General features: G+C 32.1%; 1 pseudogene; it reads right to left on the bottom strand.

Moving 5' to 3' along the window:
- Positions 1-15,240: 15,240 nt before the first annotated feature.
- On the bottom strand, positions 15,241-16,375 carry LOC137625577 (uncharacterized; annotated as a pseudogene).
- Between the last annotated feature and the right edge of the window lie 258 nt (positions 16,376-16,633).

The following is a 16,633-nucleotide window of genomic DNA, read 5'->3' as shown; positions in this document are numbered from 1 at the left end:
CGAAGAATATCATTATATTTTAGTTTGTCCCTGTGATTAAAGAAACAAGAGGGAGATACCTAAAGCCTTACTATTGTAGAAGACCTAAAACGTTTAAATTCAATCTGCTCCCCCAGTACAAGTAATATCAGAGAATTGAAAAAACTTGCAAACTTTATAATGTCCTGAGTTAGAGTTTTTGTAGTAATAATTAATTGTCCTTTTATAATTAGCAGATCATAAAAGAACTTCGTATTTAAATCTCACTAAGTTTGATGTAAAATGTAAACAGAGAATTTCTATAAATATAGAGAACCCCTTACTCTTATTCTATATCAAACAAGAAAGTCATTTCAAAAGTGAGAAGGAAACATCTAACCTCTCACATTTTTCTCGCCTGATTACGGAGGTTAATAACAGTTCAGTAAAAAAGTTTATATTTTTGTATTTCTATTCTATTGAAGGATAAATATTTCCACTTAAAGCGGACGGTTTTAACAACCTCAACTAGAAGCGAAATTCCAATAGGTTTGGTGGTTATGACCCTCCCTTCTCTGTCTCCTTCGAGAACACCAGAACTCCAGCAAACTTTCCTTCTTACGAAAGTGGAAAAGAGAGAGAGAGAGAGAGAGAGAGAGAGGAGAGAGAGAGAGAGAGAGAGAGAGAGAGAGAGAGAGAGAGAGAGAGAGAGAGTTGACACTGTATAGTCGGTTCATAATTGCTATAGCATTACTGATGAACCGTATTAGAGCTAATTAAGGCTGTTTTAATAATCTATGTTGTTTATCCAGGAGGTTTGTACCCTGACAAACAAAGTCATTTGCCTAAGCATCAATTTACAAGTAGTTAATGAACTCGTAAGGTATTTGTAAGCGTATTAGATACATTACATGTTTGATCTATCAAGATTTTCACTAGTAAGTTTAAATGTGGTTTTATAACATATTCATATATACATTTTCTAAATATTCTCTCTTTTCACGTCTATTTGCAAAGGCATTTAGCGACAGATTACGTGGTTTGAGCCATTTGCAATAATTCTACGTAAGGTTATTCATACACCGGAATTTTGTATAGAGAAATGGTAGTTTTAAAATGATTTTGAAAATGACTTTTTGACTCCTGCCAATGCTAATGACATTAATTGGTTATCTTAGGTAAATTTATAAAGGGAAATAACAATAAATAGTAACTTTTCCATTTACATTGGTATTATGAGTCTAAATTTACCTATGAAAATTTATACTTTTTGACATGAAAAAATATATATAAAAATAATTATAAATCGTTTTCCGTCTTGATTTATTTGGCTGAAAAAAAAAATAAACATTATCTTGAAAATTATGATTTTCATATTTCATATGTTTTAGGCTTTTGTCTGTCTGTCTGTCCCTAATTAAAAAACTATTCAAGGATATGAAAAATAAAATTATAGATTTTATCTGATAAGAATGACTTTTACCTTATTCTAGAGAACATTAAATGAGTTTGGCCAAGACGGAATAAAAAACTTTTTACGGCTTCATTTCGAAAATTCATCATAAAGAATTTCTTCTGGGTTTGAAGTTTATGATGTTGACGTCTAAAATGAACCAATTTTATGAACCTTTCACAATAGAAATCGAACTGATACAAGGAAGTTATTTCCTCATTTCTGCTACTCAAGTTCTGTCGTAAAGTAAGAGCTAGCCGTTGGTTGTTTACGACCTAATCCGGTAACTTGGTCGATCTGGGTTGTCAATACTTTGAATGACTGATTATAGTCGCCAAAAATGTTCCGTGTGAAAGAAGTCCCACCCCTGATGACGTCATAACCCAATCGTGTTGTCTCCCCCGTTAGTAGCAGGCACAATACATTTCCTTACAAATTTCAAACTATACTAACTTATAATCATTTCAAGGGATTTGTATTTTGTTGTGGCCGCTGTTAACGCAGGAGACAACATGATTGGCTATGACGTCATCAAGTGGTAGGGCTTATTTTGCCTAGGACCTCTGAGGCGACTAAGCTGATCATGGATGTTAATCTTTAATTATCCATACTATCATTTTTGCTTTGTATAACTTGAATTATTATTAGATAAAATTTAATTTCACTTTTTACTTTCTCTTTTCTAATCGAAAGAAAATGTATTGGAATGTATAGAAGTGAATTAAATGTCCATTAATTCATCAGGTTTCTATTTTTTGTTTTATTTATTTTGGTATCAAGCTGAAATGCTTACAAAGTATATATCCGAATAATGATTGTTTTATTGTATTATTTTCAACTTAGTAGTAAGTTTAGGTTAAAAATCATCCTCATTGGTGCTTTTTAATTTCTATTTCGCAAATTGGTAGGTTTCACAGTTATCTGCACCTTTTCAATTCTAACAATGATTACTGTAAAAATTGTTAAGCCTCTTGTACTTGTGCTTTTGATAATTACCAGCATGTTCTTTTTTAGGAAAAGATAAGTCGCTTACTTTGGACATTTTATCTATATAATTCCAACAATGAGGATAGCTAATCTTTTACATTATTAAAAACTGCAGGTCTTTGAGAAGTAGTAAAACTGTTCTTGGTGATTTTTCATTATTAGACAATAATATGAACTCGTCATATAAACTTGTCTAATCTTGTGATATTATCAATATAATTCCACCTATGAGTATAGCAAATGTTTTACAATATTCATAACCGCAGGTCTTCGGAAATAAGTAAAAATGTGTTTGTTGATTCTCATTGTTAGACATTAGTCAAAAAATAAGGAATAACTCGTCGTAGTGTCTTGTCTAATCTTAGGAGAAACTAGTAGGGCTTTAATGCTAATGATTGTATAGTCTCAAGTCGTAGGATTTTAGTCATTATCAGACAAAGCGTAATTTTAATCATCTTAATTTTTTTTTTCAATTCATTAAGTATTTTTGGCATAACCTAAAGAATTATGTATTGGACGAAGCCTGGAGGAAATAACTTACAAAAATATTTAGAGAACATTTTCAAGAAAATTTACCTCTTAAAATTTGTTTACGTCCATCACAATAGATCATTTTCATAAAGTTCCGTTAAGTGAAAAATATTAATTGCAAAATAGCTTTCGTTGCTTATCACCGATTTCATTAGGACTTAAGAATATAAATTAATGAACCATTATATTTACGATTTCTCTTCATAACTGATAAATCCATTCTTTGAAAGCCTCTTCATAGAGACGCAAAGCAAAGCAAAATAGCAGGAAGTGGAATATCCTTCGGTGGTATGAAGCTGAGAGAGAGAGAGAGAGAGAGAGAGAGAGAGAGAGAGAGAGAGAGAGGATGAAGTTGAGAATTGCTAATATTGTCGATGCTTGTGAATTAATGGCTATTTAAATGCAGCAAGAATTTAGCATATGCAGATGATGCTACTCTGAATACGTTAGTTCCATCCTGGTTTTAGATCAGTGGTTTATGAATCCATTAACAGAGATGTACAATTCGTCTTATTTTATGACAACTCAACCAGGCGAAAAGAAAACTCTAACTGTTTATGGAGATGTAAACATATTGCAGGGAGGCTCACAAAATATTGTGTCATAGTAAGCATGTTAGCTGTTGAGCACGTGTAATGTCAGATATATATATATATATATATATATATATATATATTCTAAAGAACCACAAACAAAATTAAACCATGTAATGATTCCTTAAGTAAGACAATACTAGTTAGGATTCACTCATCTTTTATTTTACATGTGTTTTTTTTCTCACCTGAGTATCACATTCCCTACAAATTTTACGTATATATACATATATATACATATATATATATATATATATACACACACACACATATATATATATATATATATATCTCTCTCTCTCTCTCTCTCTCTCTCTCTATATATATATATATATATACATATATATAATATATATATATATATATATATATATATATACGTATAGAGAATATATATTTATATATATATATATATATATATATAAATATATATATATATATATAAATATATATATATATATATATAATATATGTGTGTGTGTGTGTGTGTGTGTCTGTGAGGACATACACACATTTATTTATAAATAAATATATGCAAACACATATATTTATTATTATTATTATTATTATTATTATTATTATTATTATTATTATTATCATTATTATTATTATTGTTGTTGTTGTTGTTATTGTTGTTGTTGTTGTTGTTGTTGTTGTTGTAAGTATAACGAAAAAAAAATTACACAAAATTAGAACACAGACACCTTTTAAAAGAGTATTTCTAGAACGTGATTTGAAAACATCATCAAATACAAAAGCAGAAGGAACCTTTTAATGGCTTCAAAGATTTCCAAAAAGACTTTGGAAAATAATGTCTCCACTTTGTTTCTATTCATTGTTTACAAAGCAACAAGTTTTGATCTTTCCCACTCTACGGCTTAGCTTCTCCTCTGATGTACTCGGGTGTTGTAATGCTTTACGGACACCACTCACACACACACGCACACAAACACACACACACGTATATATATATATATATATATACATATATATATATATAATTATATATATATATCCCCTCTGATGGTCCAGCACTTTGTTGCAGTAGAGGGGCTTGAGTGTCTTAATGATCGGCTGGACAATGGCAGTGGGGTGGTTTATCCACCCTGGCAGGCTCAACCATACCGCTAAGGCCAGTTCTGAGAGACCAGAACAAGACTGCACCCCTATAGGCCTTCTCCTTTATTTCAGATAGGCAAAGGCTAGGAGAAGGAAAACTCCAAAATGAAACCAATCCAAAGAAGGCCCCAACGGCAGAGCTTCCCAGCGCCGGCAATGCCTATCGGGCAGGCAACAAGGCGGGCCTTGAAATAACAAGAACCCGACAGCCAATGCAACCAACATCGGTGAAGCCGCCTGTCTCATATGTCTTGAGCCGCGGTGAAAACGATGTGGGCCAAGTGTTTGTGTGTGGCCGTTGCAAAGCCACGACCACCCAAAACAATATACCCAGCTACTGGCATTCTGTCGTTTCCTTCCACCCTTCTTCTGATAGGAGGCTGATGGCTAACGACAGAACCCAATACTCGGACACGAGTGGGCGCCGACAACGATGATATATATATATATAATATATATATATATATATATCAAAAGTAAAATGCCAATTTCTCTAGAAAGAAGAGTATCTATTCAGATGGTCCTACCAGTTTCAACTTATGCATCAGAAACTTAGAGCGTCAGAATATAAGCTAGTTACAACTCAAAAATCTATGGAAAGAATATTGATGGGAATAGCACCAAGAGACAGAAAAAGAACAACTGGGATACGAGAGTAAACTAAAGTAGAGGATATTCTAACAACATGAAAGAAAAAGAAATGGACATGGGCAGGACATATAATGAGAGTGGCAGACAATAGATGGACATTAAGAATAACAGAAATAGTACTTGAAGATTACAAACGAAGAAGGACAAGGAAGAGAAGACGGTGGATTGATGGACTAAGGAGATTTGCTTGTATAGTCTGGCATAAAAAGACTATAAAAAGAAGCGTGTTGACGGACATGCCTGAGGCCTTTGTCGTGCTGTAGACTAGCTACGGGTGATGGTGATGATGATAAATGTACATATATAGATTCACACATCTACATATTCATATAAGATACAAATGCTTCTTAATATCAAATTCTCTCTGCCTCGGGATCAGAGACCCAAGGGGGAATTAACTTTATGATAGATGCTTCTGGTCGGCCAAGGATTCGAACTCGGCCTGTGGTCTCTGATCCCGAGACAGAGATAATTCGATATTAAGAGGTATTTGAGTCTTATATGATTATATGTATAAACACGTTTAAATGTAAAAATATCATCATTATGCTTACATATGTATAACTAAATATATATATATATATATATATATATATATATCATCACGAACCTCTCGCTAGAGGGGCGAATCAACATTATGTGGTTAGTTTTTTATGTTCACAATTGTGTCACTATTTCGCATGAGAACATTGCAACGGCTGTTTGCTGCTCGCTCGTTCTCTCCAAACGACATATCATTCCCGGCAGATTGCAACAAAGCAAAGGACCTGTTGTTCTCAATTCAAAATGTAACATATCCATTTTTTTTCAGGTTCAAACTTTTTACAATGTTTCCATCTAAAAGATAGGAAACTTTTTTTTACCAAAACTTTTATTGCATTTGGAACATTTATTTGCTGGTGGGATACCTTAACATTGTAAAATGTTTTGCGTATCGCCATGATCAGCAAAGCTGTACTAGTCAGGGGAACCTATACTATGTTGGTTTGCCTTGAATGATCAAACGAAAGTCTCCTATGATCACCAACCGCAGTGGCCAATATGGTGATGAAACCTGGCCAAACCCCAGATATGAATAAAGACATTTCTGAAGCCTTTGTCCTGTAGTGGAATAGTAACTCTTGTTGTTGTTGTTGTTTTATTAGTAAAACTTTTAGTTGAATAAAATTATTAAAGTACAAAGTTAAGATGAAAAGTGTTGGTAGCGAGAGCGTCTGATAATGAAGCTGCTGATTGGTTGGTGTAAATTACCTTGGATTGATACCAGACACCGCTATTTTGGAAGGGCCAAAAATGTTATGGTGATTAGTGGCCTCTCTACTCGATTGATCAGTGGAGATAGTTTTGAATCTCTCTCTCTCTCTCTCTCTCTCTCTCTCTCTCTCTCTCTCTCTCTCTCTCTCTCTTATTTATTATAGTTTCAACTATGTTATAGGAAAATAATAGATTTTGGTACACGTGGTGAAAAATTATGCTGAATCTTTGATGAGAGAGAGAGAGAGAGAGAGAGAGAGAGAGAGAGAGATTAAGTAATTGTTTTTTTTTGTATACATAAGACCACACAAAAAGACAAACAGAAAAAAAAGAATGAATGAATGATTTGAAGTTCTCTGGCATCATTGACGCCGATATCGTTTATTATAAATAAATATAAAAAAAATATTCAATTAAAACCAGAAAAGTTTATAAGTTATAGGAGTTAAATAGCATTAAGAAGAAATTATTCTGATATAAAATTATGAGAGAGAGAGAGAGAGAGAGAGAGGAGAGAGAGAGAGAGAGAGAGAGATTTCAGGATCATATATTTTTGAGAATCCAGTACAACACAAAAGTTTACTCGAATGAAGTTTATCGAGAAATTAATAATAAAATTCTTTCACCCAAAACGAAGATTCCTAATGAAGCTTTTTTTTTTTTTAATGAAGATTTCCAGAAGAAGATAACAAGAAGGAGAACAAGATTTGATTAATTTTTTCATTTCATTCTTTCGTCTGTCTTTTAAATACTGTAACTCTCTCTCTCTCTCTCTCTCTCTCTCTCTCTCTCTCTCTCTCTCTCTCTCTCTCTTCTATTTCTCCTATCCTCTGAAAGTAGAGTCCTGGGAGTGACAGACACAATTACAACAGTGACATTCGTGAAATTCTGCATCTGTTTAAAGCCATTTTTCTAAAAACGCTGGATTTCCTAACACAGTCCTGGAACTTTTAATAGTAATAATTTTAGTAACTTTATTAACAAACAAAAAAAAAACACTAGTTTAATTTCTAACATCTTATTTCACTATTTTCTCATCAACATTTGTGTGAAAAATTATATTTTTTTGGGAAAAATCTTTATGACCTAAGATTTTGGGATTGTTATAGCGTGTGTTTCTGAATAGGTGAAAAGATTTTTCGAAATTATATTCCCTATCTTTTTTTTATAACAGACCTATCAATAGATATGCTGTAGGTGTGTTACCCATAGGTACTACAGAAAAGGAGTTTCCCATTGATACTATAGATAAGGGGTTTCCCATACAAAAAGATTGTGTAAAAATTTCCATTCTATTCAATCTTTTAACACATTAAATTAACTCTTTTATAGTATTATTAGAAAATGGCAAATTCAATTGTTTACTCTTTAAGGTATCAAAGATAAATCCCAATACGTCATCAACGGTTGCTTTAGTAAATACTGATGCGTCAAAAGTGGCCATTCTACAGGAACTGTCAATTTGTACATGTTTTATTTTGCCAATTAAATCTATTTGTTTCTTGTGTTTGAATCTGAGATGGTGGTTAGATAAATGATTAAGGATATTAGCTAAGCACTTAGAAATGTTGGATGATATTAAACCCACTGAACTGAAGATTGGCCTAGCAGGATATTTTACGACTATGGATTTTAATAATTCCATAAATAGAGGGTACCTTTGGTTAGTTTATATGAAACATTCTATATTAGATTATATGTATATATACATATATATATATATATATATATATGTATGTATATATATATATATATATATATATATGGGTATGTAGTAAAATATTGTCAATTAAAAATAAAAATTCAAAGGAGTGACATAACATAAACCTATATCTTTTTCAGTGGCAATTGTAGTTATGAATACAATTAGATATGTAACTGTTAAATAAACGTAATTATCATTTTCCGAAGTGTTCAGAAGAACAGCCTCATAGATGTGTATAAAAATGACGTGAGTGTAGTACGACACCTGGCTGCTCTTGCATTCTACACCCTGATGAGATCTGGGATCTCTTGAGCAACATTCCAAATGAAGATGAGTCGAAATATAAATGTTTTGGTGATACATATTTTACGTGCTAGGCAGACCCATAACTCCACCTAGTAAAGGAAGACCAAGACAAAACCTAGTACGCCATCACACATGATTAGATCCGAGTGTGTGTGTAGAGCATTTATCCCCTGCAAGAATACAATCTCCAAAGATTAAGCGATATTGTAGAGTACTGTAGAGGTTTGGCACAAGAGATTCAAAACAGTCGTAAAACGATACCATTTGGGAGTTGACTCGATGAATCGAGAATTCACAAAGGAAGACCATCACACAAACCAAGAAGTATAACGTTTAACTTCAGATACTTATCCGAGGAAAAGAAAGAGGGAGCGAATCCAAAGAGAACTAGAGGGACACTCAGTAGAGCACAGACCTCCACAACGGCTGCGTATTTCTTGACCTTTTGCTCAACCTTGACCTTCACCTTTGACATGTATTAATTGGTATGGATTTTCCTACACTCATTTATGTGTCTAGTTTGAAGTCTGTTACAATGACGTCCAAACATAAGGATGATTATGTGAATTGGACATTATGCTTTACCGTGACTGTGACCTTTGACCTTGACTTTCCAAAATTTAATAATTTCCATCTTTTTATATAATAGTTAAATCCTACAAGTTTCACTATTCTGCGATTATAATTGAGGTCAGGAAGCTGTTTATAAACAAACATACCCTAACACATAAACAGAAAAACAAATGCACAAACAGGGGGTAAAACTTAACCTCCTTCTAATTTCGCTGGCGGAAATAAAAAAAAAGCTCGCAAAAGTTGTAAGGAGGAAGAAAAGCAGGATGTTATAAGTCCGAGGGCTCCAATAGTAAAATAGCACAGAAAAGAAAAAACTTATGGAAACTAACATTAAAATAAAATATTTTAAGGACAGTAACAACATTAAAGAAAATTCCTTATATACAGTAAACTATAAAAACTTTGAAAAAACAACAGTAAAGTAACCATTGATGACGTATTGGTATCTTTTTTTGTACCTTACAGAGTACACAATTGAATTCACAATTTTTTAATAATCTTGTAATAGAGCTAATTATAATGAGTATAAAAGACTGCAAATTTGAAATGAATGGAAACTTTTATGCACAATTATTTTGCATGGGAAACCCCTATCTATAGCATCAATGTGTAACTTCTTATCTACAGTATTCATATTGACATGTCAAAACAAAAAACCAAGATAGGAGATAGAAATTAGAAAAAGCTCTAAACCTCATAAGAAAAAAAAAAACATTATAGAAACACCAAAAATTCATACATCGTTAACTCTGTTAGTTTTTAAGGTATTTTCAACCTTTTTATTATTATTTTTATTATTATTATTATTATTATTATTATTATTATTATTATTATTATTATTATTATTATTATTATTATTATTATTATTATGTCCAAGGACATCAACAGGGAAAAATTTCCCAGTGAGGAAAGGAAATCAAGAAATAAATAAACTACACGAAAAGTAATGGGCAATTAAAAACAAAATATTTCAAGAATATATTTGTATGATGGTACCAATTTTGGAAATATTGATTCTAAATTGATTTTATCTGTGATAGTCATCGATAACATAATAAAATAAATAGATTCTGAAAAAAAATATTCAGAGCTACCAAATCATACCATTGAAGTATTAAATGAGTTAATAATAAATCTCAAGCAATGTTTTATAAAAAAAAAAAAAATCCTGATATTTTCCAAATATATTAACACATAAAAAAGGTTTTATATGTTTTTCGAAATTTTTTATCGTTGAAAAATTTGTTTCAATGTTGTAGTTTAACATAAGATGACCTTAAGGGCTGCATTATTGCAAGAGCTCTTGCTTGGCCGAAAGGGACAGGCAATCTTCAACATAAAATGACCGTATCGGATAGAATTTTTACCAAAAGAGAAATATGATTCCAATATGAAATTAATTTCTAGAATCTCACTCGCCTACCACGGCCTAAGAGAATAATAAACTTATTGTTTTATAATATAAGTTAATAAGACTATTTTATCGACCTTATTTTCGTAGTCCATAGGAATAGCCAATGCTGTTCTAAGTTCTCAGGTAAAGGGGATGCCATGTTTGTTTTTGTTTGTGTTTTTTGCTTGTTGCATAGGTGCTAACAGTTTGATGAAGATAAAGAAAGTCCTGGAATGAACCTTACATCTTCAGCGGAAGTGCCTTCACTGTGATTTTTTTTTTTTTCAAGCGATCTCGCACCTAAAGCAGTCGTCATTATACGCAAAAATACTCAATATCCAATTTGCTTGTCGAGCAAGATACCACACGCCACCCAGATCAAAATCTCTTGTTTCCGTATGACCAGGAGCAGCACTGAATCTAACAGCACTTGCATCACTGACACTATTACTCGTCTTGAGGTATTCCTTTGGGTAATCCTTACAGACGACGCTGCTTGAAGCATTACTGAACTGCTTGCCAGTAGCAGAGCGCTTAATGGCTTTCCTCCTAGTGGAGCCCTCGTTGGAGTTTTAGGAGTCCTCTGTTTCTTCGTTACATAGGTAGGGAATGAGAGTGTCCTCTTGTCTGAGCCAATAACTCCTTCGCATAAACTGACCAAAGTTTGCTATCGGACTTTTCTATGATAGGCCCCATCGCTGGGCAGGAAAGACTAAAGACTATATACTGAAGGAAGATCAGAAAGCTTAGCCTAATATCACTCAAATGAGTGAGCAAATAAAAGATGGCAGATACTCCCATGCAAAATGATTGGCTCTATCTATTGAGCAAATGGTTAACCATTCAGAGCAGTAATACTTACGGGAATATAGGATGGAATTCGATATTAAATTTTGCGACATATTTGTCCATACTTTGCATTACCACGTCAGTATATTTCATTCTTAAATTTATGACCTTCTGAAATTTTAGATAACTAAATTGCTATATTACACAAAGGTACATATATACTGTAGACTAAGAATACATATCTTTGTTTCTCTGTCTATTTTTCAGAAGCCTAATAGCTATATCTTTTATAAATTAGTTAAATTTCTTGCAAATTCAAGTATTGTATATTATAATCATTTTTAAATGTTCCATACAGTAGCACGTTGGAATAAAGTAAAACATACTGTATATCTGATTTGTTATACTTAGCCACAAGTGCATATGTGTAGGCATACGTTTAATTACAGTTTGTAGGCCATTGTAGAAAGGAGATATTAGGTATATATAAAATGCAATTGTAATGTTTCTATTAAACCGGAAATGCATGATGCACTCATGTATACTCCTTAGTAATAAAAACTGAAATAATTCTAAATATACAAACAAAAAGGAAGAAAATAACTCACTAAATAGTATCACACATTAGAATAATCAAATGGGGCTTCGAAACAGAAATATGGTAGCATAAAAGCCAACCAAAATTGCAAGATAAATCAAATGCAAATGAACTTTAATAAAATTATACATAAATAAGAGATAAATACCTCAGTAGATAATATTGCACATATAAGAATCGTCAACCAGAAAAAATAATATAACATACAAGCAAACCAAAATTGCATCATGAATTAAATGCAAATAAACTCTAATGTAATTATAAATATTAGAAAAAATAATACTGAAAAAGGTTTTCTTCAAGAATTAAATACATAGTGCAGACATGAGACAAAGCAAGTATATCAACATAGAAAGCACAGACAATAAACACACATTCAATGTACATGAAAATACAAATACAAACAAACAGTTTACAAAATACTGTAAAATGTTAGTCTTTATTTAGGAAATAAAACAAATAAGAAGATAAGGAACACTATAACAAAATAGCATTTTGAAGCAGTATACTCCTGTAAAGCTACTGAGGTGTGCAAACATGCTGAAATATCCATGCATTTATAAGTTAAATCAAAATTACAAATGAAATCTTGAATAGATTTTCTCACTCTGGTTCTGTCTCAACATTATCATCATTATTTGGGTTGAAGCTTAAAAGAAATTTGTGAATTGCTTTCAGGGATTCATCATCTTCAGGTTCATCAATTATCATACCTACTGGGGAATTATCAACTGGACCTTCGAAAAGATTTTAAAAAAATATTGGACCTGCTCCTCATCTACCGTAGAGCAATCTAAATTAACAATAGCTTTATTTTTAAAATCATTTTTATTAAGTTAAGTTTTCTAAGCCACAGATCTTAAAATATTGCAATATTGGGGTATCATCATCTATGCAGTTTCCTTTAACATTAATTTTTCATGAGATTGTAACATGCATTTTTCATTAAGATTTTAATCTTATATGAACTTGGAGTGTCATTATTTCCACCTGAACTTCATAGTACACTATAAATTTTCAAGACAATCTTGATTTATCCTGTTAATTAGAAGGAATTTGAAACCCTTATCCATCTATACATGGAATATTACTTTTACTTCCAATAAAAGTTAAGCTTGACAGCATATCAGTCTTTTCAGATAAAATATCAATATTATTATTACTATCACAAATTGCACATTTCCTCTCTTTAAAATGAAATACACAGCTGCTGTTAAATACATAAAACAATTCATCAATATCATACACAAATAATGCTGTATTTTCAGCTTCTTGCTGGTGCATGTGTAAATAAAACAGTTTTCTACATACAGCTAAAACACCTCTGCAGATAGATTAACTCTCATTTTATCAAACCGCTGTTAAGACATATGATACTGTAAGTTTAGGTGCTAACCGTAGTCAACTCTGAGAATCAGCTTCATAAAGTTTTTCTATATATTCCTATGACAATTTTCGGCCTTATTTCCTTATTTCCTTATTTTATGTTTGGGTTCCCCCAGATCCCTCAGTTTGAGGCACCTCGTATATCCACCAGAGAGTTGCTAATACATTTTCCAGTGTATTTTGCATCTTCCAGTCTTGATGGTCTGGGATGCATCTTAGGTATTTATCGAGCTTATTCTTAAACACAGCCAATGCTCACTCCTGATGTGTTACTTAGATGAGCTGGCAGCGCATTAAATAGTCGCAGCATTATCGATGCTGGTGTGTAGTAGAATAATGTCTTGTGTGCCTTCCGTAGATTTCCTGGTATATCTTTTGGGCACTATTAATCTACCTCGGCTTGCTCTTTCTGATATTTTTAGCTCCATGATGTTTTCAGTAATTCCTTCTATTTGCTTCCATGCTTTTATTATCATGTAGCGTTCTCTTCTCCTTTCTAGACTATTTATTTTTAAGAATTGCAGTCTTTCCTAGTAATGAAGGTCCTTAACTTCTTCTACTCTAGCAGTAAAGGACCTTCGTACACTCTCTATTTGTGCAATATCCTTTTGGTAGTGTGGTTACCATATCACATTGCAGTACTCGAGTGTACTACATACATAAGTTTTGTAAAGCATAATCATGTGTTCAGTTTTCTTGTATTAAAGTGTTTGAATAACATTCCCATTTTTGCTTTACATTTAGCCAACAGAGTTGCTATTTGGTCGTTGCATAACATATTCCTGTTTAACATTACACCAAGGTCTTTAAATGCTTCCTTGTTTGTGATTGCCTCGTTATTAGGTCCCTTGTATGCATATACCATTCCTTCTCTGTTCCCATAATTCATTGATTCATATATATCGGAGTTAAATACCATCCTATTTATATAAGCCCACTCATATATTTTGTTTAAAATCTCTTTGTAGTGAGTTCCTATCTTCATCACAAGTAATTTCTCTACTTATTCTTGTGTCATCGGCCGAAACTTCTCACTACAGAGTTTTCAACATCACAGTCTATGTCTGAGATCATAATAACAAACAGCAGTGCAGCTAATACCGTACCTTGTGGCACGCCAGATATTACCTGAGCTTCATCGGATTTCTCGTCATTTGCAACCACTACCAACTTGCATGTCATATTTCTTAAAAATGTTTATGCTGCTTTTCAAAAGATTTGTTGTAACTTAAAAGAAATACACATTTTCACCTTCATGTGAAAAAAAAAGTTTTTTCTATGGAAATATTAAGATTTCTAAGCAACCTTTTATTATTTGGATTATGGTCACATACCAAAAAGGCTGGTACAAACATACATTCCTTAATTCCACCAATACAGTCAGTTACCATTTAAATTAAGGTATCACCTTTAATAGATTTTGTAAATAGAAAATAGCCCAGTATTTGCTTCCATTTGGAAGCAAAGCCCTTTGCCATAAAGACCATGGCCTACTGAGCTGGGCCTTGCCCTTTGCCATACTGGCCAAGATCTTCAAATCCCTCCACCACATCTTTAATTATGAACTGTACATCAGATTCAAGGGATATAGCATCAAATATAATACCACAGTATTTATCACTTTCCTTCATTGATAATTTTTTCTGTTTTAACAATTTAAAAACCGACTCATTCTAGCCAACATTAAAATCAATCTTGGATACCCAGTACCTCAGCATTCTCGTTGTTGGTAAAATAAATATCTTGCGGATAAGATTATATATTCTGGGACTTTTGAAATAAAGTCCAAGAGGAAAACATTCCATTTGTGTTTTTAAAAATTCTGGATCTGTACCACCTATATATTGCTTGTATGTTTTTATAATTGTCGATGGTATGGTACGCGTATCACATTTTTTTTGGCTTACCCTCGTTTGTTCAATTTTTTCATAACTTATAAATCTACATCTGTAGTTTCTTTATTAGTGCACACTGATATTCTTTTCCCTTTGCAAGCTGCTGGCACACTCTGAAAAAAAATATTAAAAGGTAATAGTCCAGTGCAAAATCAACGGTATAAACATGAGAATAACAATTATTCATATATATATATATATATATATATATATATTATATATATATTTAATTTTAAAAAATTATATATTTATTTGATTGTATTTAAGAACTGACCATTTACGTTGGAATAATATTTTGTCTCGATTTCTTCAAAACAAATTGATTCATGGTAACATTTTACCATTTGATTTTATGACTGTGAATGTGGGTTCTCCTTCTTCATGTAACCATAATCTTATGGTCTAATACGGTATTTCAGGCTTTTGTAAATTATGATTTCCACTGAGAATGGTATAATCAGCATCATCATTAGTAGTAGTTGTAGTATTAGCAGCATAGGAGGACGGGTAGCAGTAGTAGCAGCAGTAGGAGGAGGGGTAGTAATAGTAGCAGTATTCGTAGCATATGTAGGTCTAGCAGTCATAATAGTTGTAGTAGGACTAACACCTGCAGCGATACAACTAATATTATCCATAATTCTTGTTACTCCTACATTACTGTACACTTTACTCCCTCTATCTTTTGGATAATCATCAGTAAATTCTGGAATCACAAATAATATGAAATGAAATAAAACGCCAAATTATACTTTTTCATTTGGCTGCTAGAATTATAAGTAATTTATGCATAAAAAAATACAAAAACACTAATAAACAAAACTCTCTTACTAATATCTGAGTGAATATTTTCACTTGATTCAATATTTTTATAATCTTCTTTAGAATTTTCCTTGGTCAATTCATAGATGAACCATCATAACAACTATTACTTTAACACCTTTTCACTGAAGATAAAGTGAATATATTATATGTAGCATAATATAGCAAACTCTTCAAGGTCAATCTGTATCTACTAAAGGAATTCTAGTTAGTAAAAGCATAACTCTAATATCTACCAAAAGCATAGACCATTTACCATGTTTCAATGATGAGGTTCTTATCTCAGATGAAATATTTTCCAGATCAGGAATAGTACCTACACGATTAACTATATTGAGAATTGTTTGTGATGCACTTACCATTTCAGAAAATCTAAACATATACAAACTCGACATCAAATACTGCACATCAAATACACACCATATTCAAGGTTGTAGAAATTCTTGTGTGAATAAGTCAACAACCAGTTTGATGTATAATTTGATTGGCGGTGTAAATCTATTGATGTATCTGAAAATATGTATTTCGACAATAATTGCATTATACAAAATATATGCAAAAAATATAGCACAAAAATATAGCATAAAAAATAATTTTATTAAATTATGTACTATAATTAT

The sequence above is a fragment of the Palaemon carinicauda genome, chromosome 32 (assembly GCF_036898095.1).
Source record: "Palaemon carinicauda isolate YSFRI2023 chromosome 32, ASM3689809v2, whole genome shotgun sequence".
In the NCBI taxonomy this organism is placed as follows: Eukaryota; Metazoa; Arthropoda; class Malacostraca; order Decapoda; family Palaemonidae; genus Palaemon; species Palaemon carinicauda.
The sequence above is the reverse complement of the archived record's forward strand: the minus strand, read 5'-3'. Positions and strand labels throughout refer to the sequence as shown.